The sequence below is a fragment of the Carcharodon carcharias genome, chromosome 19 (assembly GCF_017639515.1).
Source record: "Carcharodon carcharias isolate sCarCar2 chromosome 19, sCarCar2.pri, whole genome shotgun sequence".
NCBI lineage: Eukaryota > Metazoa > Chordata > Chondrichthyes > Lamniformes > Lamnidae > Carcharodon > Carcharodon carcharias.
Window position 1 is genome coordinate 2,666,899 of NC_054485.1, and position 14,434 is coordinate 2,681,332.

Here is a 14,434-nt window from a genome sequence, read left to right on the forward strand (position 1 = left end):
ACTGTGGGTGTACCTACACCACATGGACTTCAGCAGTTCAGGAAGGCAGCTCACCACCACCTTCTCAAGGGTAACCAGGGATGGACAATAAGCTCTCACATCCCATAACTGAATAAAAACAAGTTTACAGCACAGAAACAGGCCATTCACCCCAACAGACCAGCCCTGATGTTTGTATGCCACATGTACCTCCTCCCAACTTTCATCGTCTAACCCTAACAGAGAAGAGAGCTTTTGTTGGATAAATCTGGAACGACTTTTTTACTCTCTTCTCACTGCAGGTCCTCAGTATCATTTTTTCTATGGTCATTTGTCATAAATGAACTAATGTGGTGTGTGTTAGTGGTTTATTTAACAACGTGGACACTAGCTCTGTCTGATCCTGTCCTCATTTAACATCCAGATGCAATCTTTTCAGTCCAGCTAACAAACAGGAGGAAATAAAGCAACGGTTACATTATCCACACATTGTCAGAGAATTAAGGATTAATACCTCACATATAAAGACACAAATATTTCAAGTGACAGTTGCATTTGAAAACATGGCAACTTACTAAGTCAGTGGCTTTCTGCAATAGTTAAAAATCATAGAGACATAGAGTTATAGAGGTCTACAGTACAGAAAAAGACTCTTCGGCCCATTGAATCTGCGCCGGTCAAACAAGTACCTAACTATTCTAATCCCATTTTCCAGCACGAGACCCATAGCCTTATATGCCTTGGTCATTGCAAGTGCACATCCAAATACTTCTTAAATATTATGAAGGTTTCAGCTTCTACCACCCTTTCCGACAGTGAGTTCCAGATTCCCACCACCCTCTGAGTGAAAAAATTCTTCCTCACATTCCCCTTAAACCTCCTGTCCCTTACCTTAAATCTATGCCTCCTGGTTATTGATCCCTGCACCAAGGGGAAAAGTTCCTTCCTGTCTACCCTATCTATGCCCCTCATAATTTTATACACCTCTATCACATTCCCCCTCGATCTCCTCTGTTCCAGAGAAATTAACCCCAGTATATCTAATTTCTCCTCATAATTAAAACTCTCCAGCCCAGGCAACATCCTGGTAAATCTCCTCTGCTCTCTCTCTAGTGCAATCACATCCTTCCTATAATGCAGATTCCAGAACTGCACGCATGAAAAGAAGCACGAAACATTATTAAGGTTTAACAAGTTCTTTAATAGATCATTTTTCAAGTACTTGAAGAATACTGGACCTTACCCTAACCCTAACCAAACAGGATAACAGCAAGGTGCTTATGGTATAACCAGCATCCAACAGGCCCTGATCTGATAGGTAAACACAGCAGCCAGACCCATTACCTGGAATCAATCTGCACAACTCCAACCATTCAGTAGAACTCACTCACTACCATCATCTACCATGTGCACCATAGATTTTAGATTTAACGTGCAGAAAGAACGCCCATTTCTATAGTGTCTTTCACAACCTCTTGATGTCCCAAAGTGCTTTACAGCCAATGGAATACTTTTGAGCTGAGTCACTGTTGTAGTGTGGAAAATGCGGCAGCCAATTAGCACAGAGGATCTGGTGTTTGGGATCACAGAATTCAGGACTGGCCTATTATTTGATAGTAATTATGTCTTAATAACATGCCTGGGCACAGTCAAACCATTGAGAGTCCAGTTCAGGCATGTCCCCATCCCAGCTGCAAATGGTTTCCTGGTAAACAAAACCCACACATTTCTGGCACAACTGCATTCTGCCACAGTATGTCAGCACTTGTTGAATAACCAAGATGGTTAGGTAGTTTCAATCCCCACAATAAAGAGTGTCCTTGAATCCCATCAAGTCACAGCTTCTCCTCAGTCTTATTGACTTGTAGATGTAACATCATTTATCTAAGAAGATATTTCTTTCTCTGAAGTGATTTCCTCTCATCAATCCTGTGCCTAAACCAGGGCAACTATGCAAGGATCTTCAACTGGTGATTTCTGAGGTCGTGAATTTGACCTGAAATTGACAAGGCAATCACTAGATTTGAGATACTGCAACTTAAAACTGTTTCTCTTTTGCTTAAAAGGCAGTAAAGTAGCTTCACGCTCATGCCAATGGTCAGACCGTAATGTTGGGGTCATGTATAGTAGCAGATCTGTACTGTCTCTGCCATGCCAACAAATTCTTAATACTGTTATTAGGTGCAAAGTTTGAAAACGTCCATTCCCAACCAAATCCTCCCTTAGGATGCAGTCCAAGTGAGATCCTCATTAGTATAGAGAGTCACTGTCATTACAGCACAGAAGGAGGTCATAGCGGCCAACAGGAGGCCAGGGTTCAGTTTCCTCATGGTGGGCCAAATGGCCTCCTTTTGTACTGTACTAGTCTGTGTTTCTAAGCAAACACTATTGTGGGTTAGAATCTCCTTCCATTTATGGTAAAATCTCATGAATTACATTCTGTTGAAACCCAAGTTCTGCTCCTCCACCCTCTGCTCACAGGGCTTTTCTGATTTATAGAAGCTCAGTTTCACTGATCTTAGGATGTAACAATTGAAATATTACTGGTGCAATGAGCCCTGTGTGAAAAAATAATACTCTTTTAATATCAGTTATTGTAAGGGAAATTGAATACAAAAGTAGGGAGGTTATGCTTCAGTTATACAGAGCACTAGTGAAACTACATCCGGAGTATTGGGTACAGTATAGGTCTCCTTATTTAAGGAAAGATGTAAATGCATTAGAAACTGTTCAGAGAAGGTTTACTAGACTAATACCTGGAATGGGTGAGTTGTTTTATGAGGAAAGGTTGCATAGGCTAGGCTTGTTTCTGCTCGAGTTTAGAAGAGTAAGATGCGATTTGATTGAAACATAGGGATCTTGACAAGGTGGATGTGGAGAGGATGTTTCCTTTTGTGGGAGAATCTAGAACAATGGGTCACTGTTTACAAATAAGGGGACACCCATTTAAAACAAAGATGAGGAGAATATTTTTCTCTCAGAGGGTCGTGAGTCTTTGGAACTCTCTTCCTGAAAAGACGGAGGAAGCAGCGTCTTTAAATATTTTTAAGGCAAAGGTGGATAGATTCTTGAAAAGCAAAGGGGTGATAGGTTATCGGGGGTAGGCAAGATGCAGATTTGAAATTACTATCAGATCAGCGATGGTGTTATTAAACAGTGTAGCAGACTCGAAGGGCAGAATGGCCTCCTGCTTCTTGTTCGTATGTTTGTAAGTCCCCTGAGATCGGCCCAGTATTTGTGATAAAAGTCGGAAGCAGTTCTTAACCAATGTCCAATTGGCTAAAAATGTAATTAAAGAATCGTAGCCCCCAAGATGCTGATAAAGGGGTGTTCAATGATGGCAATGCCATTGAATGTCAAGGTGATGGTTGATTCTCTGTTGTTGGAGACGGTTATTGCCTGATACTTATGTGGTGTGAATTTTACTTGCCACTTATCAGCCCAAGCCTGGATGTTGTCCAGGTCTTGCTGCATATGGGCATGGACTGCTTCAGTATCTGAGGAGATCACTGCCTGAAAGGGTGGTAGAGGCAGAAACCCTCATAATACTTAAGAAGTATTTGGATGTGCACTTGCGATGCCATGGCATACAAAGCTATGGGCCTAGTGCTGGAAAATGGGATTAGAATAGTTAGGTATTTGTTTCACCAGAGCAGACTCGATGGGCCTTTTTCTGTGCTGTAGACCTCAATGACTGTATGATCATATGACCTTTCATCAAAACTGGAAGATGAACAGCCTCTAAAGACCAAAAAGAAGTTTGAAGAACAGTAGCTCATCATCCTACTCGGCACTTTGCAGCTGTCTGGCCTTAAGATTGATTTAATCAAATGCAGATCTTGTACCACGTTTCTCATTTTCCCTCCGACAGCAGATGCTGGTAATGTAGGAAACGGTTACCAGTCCTTCAGGGGTATGGGGGAGGTTGTGTGTTGGTTCTTGAGATAAGATTCCTCTCGTCCTTGGGCAGACGGGTACTTGACTCCATTGGTATCTATCTAACATTTTGACCCCCTCTTGGACCCCTGGAGCCTACTTCATTTTTTAAAATAACTCGTTTAGGACAGAGAGACTGGGTAGAGAAGTAATAAAAACAATGTTTTATTCAATCAGTCTTTTAAAGCATAATTAAAATGAAAGTAAATTATTGAATCATGATTGATTTTCATTACTTTGAAAACTATGAGATGTACTTTGAGACTTGAACTCACTCTAGTGAGGCTCCTCTGCGATCGACCTATAAAAGAAATAGTACAGTACCCACCAAAGCACCAAATGATGTTTGCTCAGCTCAGCTCAGTTTACCAAGTGAGCTGTGAGATGTCAGCAGACACCAATATTCCTGACCAGGTGAGAGAAAGCCAACTGGTTATGGAGCACTGGAGTCAGCCAACCCTACAGCCAACCCTGTTAACTAGCATGGGTTGATGTGTGAGAATGTTTGCAGTTACTTCAAAGCCTTCAGCATATAACCCTAAAAAACATTTTTCAGTGTCTCAAGTGTATTAGAGCCATGTGCCCTGCTAACCTGAGGATGAGGCCAATATCTTGTTGTAAATGCTTTGTCATTTCTTCAAAAGATATCCTCAGTTACTTTTGCACGGGATCTGTGGAAGGCTCAACTAAGGTGACATACTCACTACTTTTTCTTTCAAATGCTGGCTCTCCAGGTCTCCCTCCTCTCCCACTCCTACATTTTCAGCTATCGATTAAGCATAAATTAATAAATTAAGACATACTTAAAAACATTGACTTTGAACTGCATCAATTAAAGCTGCTCCCAGGCTAAAGATGCTGAAATTGGTTCCAAAAGTCCTGAGTGTTGTTAAAATGACAATGAACACTGGCTATGTGTTACATTTTATGTAATGAGCTACTAATATACACCCATTATCCATATGATTTGTGCAGCATTTTTATACACTGACAGTTCCAAATAACCATGTTTCCTGCAACTATATGCTTGAATCCCTCCAATAAGGTTTCTGCCCAATCAAACTGTCCTAAGAAAACTCAAAGGATATCCTCTGTGCCTGCAACTAATAACGCACTTTCCTTCCTCAGCTTCTCTGTAGGCTTCAACATAGTTGGCATTGGTTGGTCACATCACCTGTCTCCCCTCTAATGTCCAGTTCGATGGCACTGCTGTTGTTTGGTTCCTTTCTAAAATAGAAAGACATGGAAGTTACAACATGGAAACAGGTCATTCAAACCAGCCAGACATTAACAGTTGGAGACGATTAACAGTTAATGTTTTGGAAAAAAACAGTCCTAATTGGATTTCCATGTCCTATTCCTATATCTCTTTGCCCCTCTTTCCTTCATCCACCTGTGAAATCTAATCTTGAATGTTAACACAGTTACTGCCTCATCCACAAACCCTCAAAGAGAATTCCACAGATCGCAACTCTCTGAAGCGGTTTATCATTACTTCTGTTTTAAAACTCCTACATTTAATCTCCTGTCTATGGTCCCTCAATAACTCAATACAGGAAACAGATTGATTCTGACTACCACATCCCAATTTATTATGATTTTAAGTATTTATGCTATATAAAATACACAGAAACAGGCCATTCAGCTTAACTTCTAATCTGCGTTATTCAAACAAAAATCTAACCTTTTAACTTTCTTTTAACTGCTTTCCTCACAACCGGGCAGGATCTTAGCGAATCTGCCTTATAGCCTCTTTAATGCCTCAATATCCTTTTTATAGTCCAGAGCCCTCACTGCACACGATATTCTAATAGGTCTTAATTAGGTTTTATATAGGTTCATCATCATTTCTTGATGTTTGTGTTTTATATCTCATGATAAAACTTACAATTCTATTCATTTGTTATCCCCTAATCAACCTGTGGTTCTGCCTTTATCGTCCTGTGAACCTTTAGTTCCTACTCCCTCTACTCTTACACAGCACTGAATGTACTTCCATTCAATAATTGCTGTGATTACTTTGTTTACTCAAATGCATCCGTTTACACTTACATTGAATTCCATCTGCCAATTTTTAGCCATTGCCCATTTTATTAATATCACTTTGCAGCTTCCTTTGATCTTCTAAGAATTAACTACATGTTCCATCTTGATACAATCTCAAAACTTTGACAGCTCAAGTCTGGAATGCACTGCCTGGAAGTGTGGGTGGAGGCAGGTTCAATCAAAGCATTCAAGGGGGCATTAGATAATTATTTGAATAGAAGCAACGTGCAGGGTTACAGGGATAAAACAGGAGAATGGTACTAAGTCACGATGCTGACACATTGGACCGAATGGCCTCCTTCTGCTCCATAATAATTTTGTGATTCTATGCATGGAATAAAAGCAGAAAATGCTGGAAATACTCAGCAGGTCTGGTAGCAGCCACGGAAAGAGAAACATTTAACATTTCAAGTCAAGGACCTTTCTTCAGAACATTTCAAATTTCCAGTGTCTGCAGCATTTTGCTTTTGTTTATCTGAAGATGTGACTTTAGCTTCTACATGCATACTGATGACAGCCACTCTACCTCTCCTCCACCTCTATCTCGAGCCTTCCATTGCCTCTTGGTGTTTACTTGTTTGACATTCAGTTTTGAAAGCATCACAATTTCATGCATTTAAACATTGGGAAAACTAAAGTAATCATCTTCAATCCCTGCACAACTCCTTACCCTTGCAATTGATTCCACCCCACTTCCTTGGCCACCTTCTGATGTTGAACCAGATTGTTCAGAACCCTTGTTGTCCTAAATGCAAACCCTCTTGTCGCCACTGGTTTGCATTGGGTTCCAAACACACATCATTTCCAATATAAAATTCTGATTCACATTAGAAATTCCTTTATGATCTTACTCCTCTGTATAATTGGAACATTTTCCAAGCCTTCAATACTCTTCAACATATACTTGCATTAGGAGCAGAGCAGAGAAGGTGATTTTTTGGGTGAAGGGGTTATTTTATGAAAATAGGTTGAGCCTGTATCTTTTGGAGTTTAGAAGAACGAGAGATGATCTTATTGCGAACAAACAAATTAGGAGCAGGAGTAGGCCACTCAGCCCCTCAAGCCTGTTCTACCATTCAATAAATTCATGACTGATCTGAATGTAACCTCAATCCCACATTACTGCCAACCCCTGATAACCTTTCGTCACTTTGTTTATTAATAATTTATCTACCTCTGCCTTAAAAATATTCAAAGACTCTGCTTCCACCACCTTTTCAGAAAGAGTTCCAAAGACTCACAACCCTCTGAGAGAAAACATTTCTCCTCATTTTTAGAGGGTGACCCTCTAAATCTAGTTCTAGATTCTCCCACAAAAGGAAACATCATCACCACATCTACCCTGTCAAGACCCCTCAGGATCTTATAGATTTCAATTAAGTCGCCCTTTACTCTTTTAAATTCCAGTGGATACAAGCCTAACCTGTCCAGCCTTTCCTCATAAGACAACCCACCTATTCCTGGTATTAGTGTTGTAAACCTTCCCTGAACTGCTTCTAATGCATTTACATCTTTCTTTAAATAAGGAAACCAGTACTGTTCGCAATATTCCAAATATGGTCTCACCAATGTCCTGTACAACTGAAGCGAATCCTCCCTACTTTTGTAATCAATTCTCCTCACAGTAAATGATAACATTCCATTAGATTTCCAAATTACCTGCTGTACCTGCATACCAGCCTTTTGTGACTCATGCACCAGGACACCCAGATCCCTCTGAATCTCAGAGCTCTGCAATCTCTCACCATTTAGATAATAAGCTTCTTTTTTTATTCTTCCTGCCAAAATGAACAATTTCACATTTGCCCAAATTAGACTCCAATTGCCAGATCTTTGCCCACTCACTGAACATATCTCTTGTCCCTTTGTAACCTTTTTATGTCCTCTTCACAATTTAATTTCCTACCTGTCTCTGTCGTCAGCAAAATTAGCCACCATTCCTTCGGTCCCTTCATCCAAGTCATTTATATAAAGTGTAAAAAGTTGAGGCCCCAGCACTGATCCCTGTGACATACCACTCATCATATCCTGCCAACCAGAAAAAGACCCATTTATGCCAACTCTCTGCTTCCTGTTAGCTAGCCAATCTTCTATCCATGCCAATATGTTACCCCTTACACCATGAGCTTTTATTTTCCACACAAACTTTTGATGTGGCATTTATATTGAAACATATAAGATCCTGCTGGCACTTGACAGGGTTTTTGCAAAGAGAGTGATCCCCTTGTGGAACAGACCAGAACTAGGGGATACAGTTTAAAATACGGGGTCCCCCATTAAGGTGGAGGTGAGGAGAATTTTTTCTCTCTCACAGAGTCATTGGTCTGTGGAATTCCCTTCCCCAGCGAGCAGTGGAGGCAGAGTCATTGAACATTTTTAAGAAGAAGTTAAATAGAACCTTGGTTAACAAGGAGGTAGGTACGAAAGTGGAATTGAGGCCACATATCAGATCAGCCATGATCTTATCAAATGAGGGAGCAGGCTCAAGGGGCCGAATGGTCTATTCCTGCTCCTATTCGTATGTCCACATGTTAGTATAGACATGGTCAGTTTGCTGATTGTGTCATGATCTTTATTGCGTTTAATCAAAGCACCAACTGATAGCACAACTTTGTGGCATGAGTACTGTTGAATTATTCAATAATTACAAATTTGAACCAAATCTAAGTCTTATTTTTGTTTTGCTTTTGGTAAGCTCGACATGGCAATAAGTTAAATAAACAGAATACAAACAAACAGGTCACACGCTGTCCAGAGTTGGTACCCTCCAGCCATTATACAACGCCTTTTCAGGTAGCGTAATGCTGAACACTAAACATCGCTGCCTATTTAAACGTTACTAAGATTCCCCCCAAGTGCCTTGTAGTCGGCTTTCTTACACAATGACTTCTCCAGTCAGTGACAAACTCAAGTGTTAGAATAAAAACAAAAAAATGCTAGAAATACTCAGCAGGCCAGGCAACACCTACCGAGAGAAGCAGTTAACGTTTCATCAGAACCGAGAAAAGGTAGAAACGTGGCAGGTTTCAAGCAAGTGAAGGCTGTGGGGGAGTTTGGCGGGGGAGGGGGGAAGGTATTGGAAGCTTTAAAGGTGTGAGACCAACTTCTCTAAAAGCTTTTTTAAATAATTATCTCCAGCAATGCAATTTGGCACCCAGAAGTTAATCACTCATTGCTTGTGAAACTGGAGGGGGGTGGGTCTGGAGTCAATCACACCACAGTAGTTTGCAGATGCTTTTTCTAATTTCTGAAAACGCTTTATTTAACACTTGTATTTCAGTCAAAGTGAATCTACAAAACAAATCTTTAATTTAAAATGTATAAAGTCAATGCATCCTTAAGTCTCCCATTCCTGGGGGTAAAACCTTAATATGAAATCAGCAGGAAAGAATCATCCACACGTTCATGTACCTTAAAAATGTTGATTCTTGTAATGGATTATAAACTGGAAAATGCCATTTTTTCCCTCATAATCCCAAATTGCCACCTAGGGACTAGACAGACAATTTGCATCAACTGTCTGCAAATCCACAGGAAACCAATTCCATAGTGAATTACTCAAAATCAGTTCAAAACCACAAATAGGGGCAGCTTCTGCTATGAGGGATCATCAGATGATAAAGATTGCAGGAAAATGTAGCCAGTGGCAACATTCACACCCACGTTCAGAGACTGAACAGAGAATCCATCAGCTTCCGCCTTTAAAATAAGAACAGAAAATACTGTGAACTAGAAATTCAGCTCCATTGAGCTGCTCCATTGGAAGCTGGGAAGGGTGTTAATGTGGGCGTTAGTGCACCGCAACTATCCCAATTGGCCAGGTTGTGACACAAAACAGGTTCTGCTGATTTGTTGCAAATTCTCATAACTTTGTCAGCAGAGGTCCACTGGACACATGCCCTATCCATTCACTATTATATTCCAATATTAACTGGGATAGTTTTAGTGTGAAAGGAATGAAGGGAATAGAATTCCTAAGGTACATTCTGAAGAGCTTTTTTGGCCAGTATGTATGTAGCAAGTCCAACAAAAAACGGTGCAATTCTGGACTTAATTTTAGAAAATGAAGCTGGACAGGAGAAAGGAGTGACATGGGGGGAGCATTTTGATGGTAGTGATCAGAATTCAGTTAGTTTTAACCATAATTTAAAAAAGGACAAATATAGAACAGGAGGTAAGGTTCTAAATTGGGGGAAGGCCAATTTTGCTAAACTGGGCATTGATTCAGCAAAAGTGGACTAGGAACAGCTACTTGAAGGTGAATCAGTGTCAGAGCAGAGGGAGGCAGTCAAAGGGGAGATTCAAGGGTTCTGAGTATCACAGAATCACAAAATTTTAATGGCACAGAAGGAGGTTATTCAGCCCTTCGTGTCTGCACCAACTCTCCAAATGAGTGTTATGACCTAGTGCCTTTGCCCTGCCTTTTCCCTGTACCCCTGCACATTGTTTCTATTCAAAGATGTAAGCATGTTCCCACAAAGAAAAAGGGTGAGGCAGCCTGATCTCAAGCCCCTGGATGTCAAGGAGTTTACAGGGAAAGATAAGGAAGAAAAGGAAAGCTTATGTCAGAGAACCGAGAACTCAATACTACAGAAAATTGAGAGGAGTATAGAAAGTGCAGGGATGAAATCAAAAAAATTAGGAATGCAAAGAGAGGGCATGAAAGAATATTGGCAAGGGAAACCAAGGAGAACCCAAAGATGTTTTATCAATACATTAAGAGTAAGAGGGTAACTAAGGAAAGAGAAGGGCCCATAAAATATCAAAAAGGTAACCTACGAATAGAGGTGGAAAATGTGAATATGGTTCTTAATGAATACTTTGCTTCTGTCTTCACAAAAGAGATGGACAATGCAGACATTGTAGTTAAGGAGGAGGAGTATGAAATATTGGATGTGATAAACATAGAGAGACAGGAAGTATTAAGAGGGTTTGCAACCTAGAAAGTGGATGAATCACCAGGGCCAGATGAAATATATCTCAGGCTGTTAAAGGAAGCCAGGGAGGAGATAATGAATGCCATGACCATCATTTTCCAATCCTCGTTGGATGCAGGAGTGGTGCCGGAGGATTGGAGGACAGTTACTGTTGTACTTTTAGCTTAACATCCGTCATTGGGAAAACATTAAGGTCTATTATAAAGGATATAATAGCAGGGCATTTAGAAATGTATAATATAATCAAGCAGAGTCAGTATGGCTTCACAAAGGGGAAATCATGCCTGACAAATTTATTAGAATTCTTTGAGAAGGTAACAAGCAGGATAGATAAAGGGGAACCAGTAGATGTAATATATTTGGATTTCCAAAAGGCATTTCATAAGGTAATGCACATAAGGCTTCTTAATAAGAGCCTATGGTGTTGGGGGTAGTATATTAGCAAGGATAGAGATTTGGCTAACTCATAGAAGGCAGAGAGTTGGGATAGGGGGAATTTTCAGGATGGCAACCTGTAACTAGTAGAGTGCCACAGGGATTAGTGTTGGGGCCACAATTAATGACTTAGATGAGGGAAGTGAATGTACTATCACCAAGTTTGTGGATGACACAAAAATAGGTAGGAAGGCAAGTGGTGAGGATGATACAAAGAGTCTACAGAGGGATATAAACAGGTTAAGTGAGTGGGCAAAAACTTGGCAAATGGAATATAATGTGGGAAAATGTGAGGTTTTGCATTTTGGCAGGAAGAATACAGGAGCTGAATATTATCTAAATGGAAATAGACTAGAGAAGGCTGCAGCACAGAGGGATTTAGAGTCATAGAGGTCTACAGCACAGATAAAGGCCCTCCAGCCCATCAAGTCTGCGCCGGTCAAACAAGTACCTAACTATTCTAACCCCATTTTCCAGCACTAGGCCCATAGCCTTGTATGCCTTGGCATCGCAAGACACATCCAAATACTTCTTAAATGTTATGAGGGTTTCTGTCTCTCCCACCTTTTCAGGCAGTGAGTTCCAGATTCCCACCATTCTCTGGGTGAAAAAATTCTTCCTCACATCCCCTCTAAACCTCCTGTCCCTTACCTTAAATCTATGTCCCCTGGTTATTGATCCCTCCACCAAGGGGAAAAGTTCCTTCCTGTCTACCCTATCTATGTCCCTCATAATTTTATACACCTCAATCATGTCCCCCCTCGATCTCCCCTGCTCCAGAGAAAATAGCCCCAGTCTATCCAATTTCTCCTCATAACTAAAACTCTCCAGCCCAGGCAACATCCTGGTAAATCTCCTCTGCACTATCTCTAGTGCAATCACATCCTTCCTATAATGCAGATTCCAGAACTGCATGCAATACTCTAGCTGTGGCCTAACCAGTGTTTTACACAGTTCTAACATAACCTCCCTGCTCTTATATTCTATGCCTCAGCTAATAAAGGCAAGTATCCCATTTCCCTTCTTAACCATCTTATCTACCTGTCCCGCTACCTTAAGGGACCAGTGGGCATGCACACCAATGTTCCTCCAATCCTCAGTAATTCCCAGGGTCCTACCATTCATTGTGTATTCCCGTGTCTTGTTTGTCCTGCCCAAATGCATCACCTCACACTTATCAGGATTAAATTCCATTTGTCACTGATCAGCCCATCTGACCAGCCCATCTATATCCTCCTGTAATCTAAGGTTATCCTCCTCACTACTTACCCCCCAACCAATTTTCGTGTCATCCGCGAACTTATTGATCAACCCTCCTACATTCAAGTCTAAATCGTTTATATATACCACAAACAGCAAGGGACCCAACACCGATCCCTGTGGAACCCCACTGGACACAGGCATCCAGTCACAAAAACACCCCTCGACCATCACCCTCTGCTTCCTGCCACTCAGCCAATTCTGGATCCAATTTGTCAAATTGCCTTGGATCCCATGGGCTCTTACCTTCGTTATCAGTCTCCCATGTGGGACCTTATCAAAAGGGAATCTAGCAAGCTGGTTACTAAATTGCCTCAGTGGCAGGAAACAAAGGGTAATAGTTGATGGTGTCTTTGTGACTGGAAAGCTGTTTCCAGCAGCATTCTGCAGGGCTCAGAACTAGGTCTCCTGCTTTTTGTGGTATATTCTAATGATTTGGGCCTAAATGTAGGGACATGATCAAGAAATTTGCAGACAACACAAAAATTGGCCACTTGGTTGATAGTAAGAAGGGAAGCTGTGGACTGCAGGAAATATCAACAGACTGGTCAGGTGGGCAGGAAAGTGACAGATAGATTTCAACCTGGAGAAGTGTAAGGTGATGCATCTGGGGAGGTCAAACAAGATAAAAGAATATACAATAAATGGGAGGATACTGAGAGGTGTTGAGGAACTGATGGACCTTGAAGTGAATGTTCACAGATCCCTGAAAGTAGCAGGACAGGGTCGATAAGGTGATTAAGAAGACATATGGAATATTTTCCTTTATTAACCGGGGCATAGAATATAAGAGCAGGGAGGTTATGCTAGAACTGTGTAAAACACTCGCTAGGCCACAGCTTGGGTACTGTGTGCAGTTCTGATCACTTCATTGCAGGAAGGATGTACTTTCATTCGAGAGAGGACAGAGGAGATTTACAAGGATGTTGCCAGAACTGGAAAATTGTAGCTATGAGGAAAGCTTGAATAGACTGGGGTTGTTGTCCTTGGCACAGAGGAGGCTGAGGGGAGATTTAATTGTTGTGAGGGGCTTGGAGAGAATGGATGGGAAGGACCCATTTAACTTAGCAGAGATGTCAGTGACCAAGGGGCATAGATTTAACGTGATTTTTAGAAAGAGTAGAGGGGAAATGAGGGACATGTTTCTCACTCAAAGGGAGGTAGGGGTCTGGAATTCACTGGCTGAAAGGGTAGTGGAGGCAGAAACCTTCAATTCATTTAAAAGATGACTGGATATGCACCTGAAGTCTCATAACCTCCAGGGCTATGGACCGAGGGCTGGAAAACGGGATTAGATTGGGGGCTTGTTTCTTGGCCAGTGCAGACACAACGGGCAGAGTGGCCTCCTCCTGTGCCTTAGATTTTTCTACGTCTTCTAAATAGAAGGATTGTGCAGGAATGTGGGGATGGGGTGGGGGAGTGCCAGTGCATGAATTGCTCCTTAGGAGATCCAGCATGGACACAATGGGCTGAATGGCCTTCTTCTGTGCTGTAATGATTCTGTGATTCTATTCTATAATTCTATTCTGTGACTCTACATCAGTGTTGCTCTTGCTCTTTCTTCTGACGCTACAGGTGGCAGTTCCCGGTAGAAAATCAGATCAGGAAGTATGGGGTGAGGGGAAGGGGGTGGTTGGGAGGAAAACAAGAAGTCCATGGTCACACCATCAGCAAAATTATCAGGCCAGATAGCAGGAGTAGTGTCAAATAGGAGTTCAGAAGTGAGTACCTCTTCTACAGGTGTAATACTGAAACGTAAACATCACAGTTTATTTACATGTTAATGAGATTCCACAACCCGCAAGTTTTTCATTCTCCCATTAGCACGTTTGTCACATGAC

At 41.4% G+C, this 14,434-nt stretch overlaps 1 long non-coding RNA gene across 1 annotated transcript in view; it reads right to left on the reverse strand.

The window, feature by feature from the left end:
• Positions 1-4,177: 4,177 nt before the first annotated feature.
• LOC121291889 overlaps positions 4,178-14,434 on the reverse strand; it is a 42,515-nt gene continuing 32,258 nt past the window's right edge. The window contains exon 5 of the long non-coding RNA XR_005946107.1: positions 4,178-5,142. This is a non-coding gene — a long non-coding RNA (uncharacterized LOC121291889). The remainder of the gene's footprint in view (positions 5,143-14,434) is intronic.